The following is a 2,364-nucleotide window of genomic DNA, read 5'->3' as shown; positions in this document are numbered from 1 at the left end:
TGCTAATCACATGCGTCATTGCTGCTCCATCCTCCGCGTGGCCTCTCAACCGCCTCACACCCAGTCGCCCTCCTCGACACGAACTAGTGCACAAAGACTGGAGGAGGAGGAGGAGGAGGAGAACGAGAAGGAGGACGAGGACGAGGTGAAAGAAAAGGAAAAGGAAGAGAACAAGAACGAAAGCGAGGAAGAGGACGAGAAAGTAAACGAGGACGAGGAAGAGGAAGAGAACGAGGAAGATACCGAGGAGTAAGAAGAAGAAAAGGAAGAGAAAGAGAAAGAGGAAGAGGAAGAGAACGAGGACGAGGACGAAGAAAAGAAGGAAGACGAGAAGAAGAAAGTGGACGAGAAGGAAGAGAAAATAAAGAAAAAACGGATTAGAACTAAACGGAGAGAGAGAGAGAGAGAGAGAGAGAGAGAGAGAGAGAGAGAGAGAGAGAGAGAGAGAGAGAGAGAGAGAGAGAGAGAGTAGGGGGGGGGGAGTCGCGAGCAGGGTAGGTCAGCTAAAGTGTTACGTTCCGTCTCATATATCAGCTTAAGCCGCGGTGGCGATGCTTATCTTAATCCCCCTGTTATCGTGAAGGACTGAGAGAGAGAGAGAGAGAGAGAGAGAGAGAGAGAGAGAGAGAGAGAAAAGGACTATTGTGTTGTGGAATCTTTCATCCCCTTAACCTTCTATGAGATTTATACTCTCTCTCTCTCTCTCTCTCTCTCTCTCTCTCATCGTTCTTCTCTTTTTTTAGTTCCAATTTGTCTTTTTCTTCTTGTTTATATCCTCTTCCTCCTCCTCCTCCTCCTCCTCCTCCTCCTCCTCCTCCTCCTCCTCCTCCTCCTCCTTTTCCTCCTGTTATGAAGACAATGATGACAAAAGTATGAACACACGAGTTTCCCCTCCACCACCACCCCTCTCTCTCTCTCTCTCTCTCTCTCTCTCTCTCTCTCTCTCTCTCTCTCTCTTAGATAGCAATCACTAGCTACCGTAAGACCCCATAATGACAGTTCACGGGGACAGGTAGACAGAAACACAGAGACAGAGAGACAGGTGGGCTGGGTAAAGATGGGTAGGAGGAGGGAGGGAGTGGCAGATGAAGGAGCGAGGATGCGAAGGGAAGGAGAGGAGTAAAAGCGACTGAGGGAAGGTTCCATAAGGCTTACCCACACCGATAAACACTCGAGCGATACACGGAGATAGCATGGCGAGCGCTGCGGAGATGGGAGAGATAAGGAGGGAAAGAGGAAGGGAGAGTGTGTGTGTGTGTGTGTGTGTGTGTGTGTGTGTGTGTGTGTGTGTGTGTGTGTGTGATGCTGTGCTTCTGTTTTTGTTTGCGTCAGCTGTTCCTTGTTTCCTTGCCTCTCTCTCTCTCTCTCTCTCTCTCTCTCTCTAACGTGCATTTTCTTCATTCCTCGTTTCTGGTAGTTAAATTCTCTCTCTCTCTCTCTCTCTCTCTCTCTCTCACACACACACTCAGAAAATAACCTCATAATGTCCAATTTCACCTCCAATTCACAAATAATCAAGTTTAATCAAGTTTGAATCTGCGCGTACGTCCAGGTAAGGCTTCCGTTAATTACACAGGTAAACTCCAAGGCGGCTTTACCTGTGTTTGCCATCTACCTGGGGACACCTGTAATCTCACCTGACCGCTACTGATCTTCACCAACGCGCCAGTGGAGGAGGAGGAGGAGGAGGAGGAGGAGGAAGACGAGGAGAGGGAGGAGGAGGAGGAGGAGAGGGAGGAGGAGGAGGAGGAGGAGGAGAGGAGGAGGGCTCGTGTTCATGTTTGTGTTTGTTTGGGAGAAGGAAGGAGAAAGAGGCGGTTATGTTTGTGTGGTGGTGGTGGTGGTGGTGGTGGTGGGTTGTGTTTAAGATAGCGATGGTGATGATTGTGAGGAAGACAGTAGTAGTGGTGGTGGTGGTGATGGTGGTCATGGTGGTAGTAGTAGTTGTTGTTGTAGTAATAGCAGTAGTAGTTTTTCATGGTTGTTCTTGTTGTTATTGTTGTTATTATGCGTGGCAGATCAAAACAACAAGAACAACAAAATCTACAACAACAACAACTACTACTACTACTACTACTATTACTACCACTACTACTACTATTACTACTACCACCACCACCACTACTACTACTACTACTACTACTACTATACTACAACAACTAACACCAGCACCATCACCATTATTACAGCAGCTACAACCACAACACGCGCAGAGAGAGAGAGAGAGAGAGAGAGAGAGAGAGAGAGAGAGAGAGAGAGAATCACAAAAGAGAGAAATCAGAACAGAGAAAAATCAAGAGACACCGAGACACAGACACACACAAACACCTCAACGCTCGTCAAAATCACCAAGGCACAAAATCC

This window comes from Portunus trituberculatus, chromosome 50 (genome assembly GCF_017591435.1).
Source record: "Portunus trituberculatus isolate SZX2019 chromosome 50, ASM1759143v1, whole genome shotgun sequence".
In the NCBI taxonomy this organism is placed as follows: domain Eukaryota; kingdom Metazoa; phylum Arthropoda; class Malacostraca; order Decapoda; family Portunidae; genus Portunus; species Portunus trituberculatus.
This window is presented reverse-complemented; position numbering follows the sequence as displayed.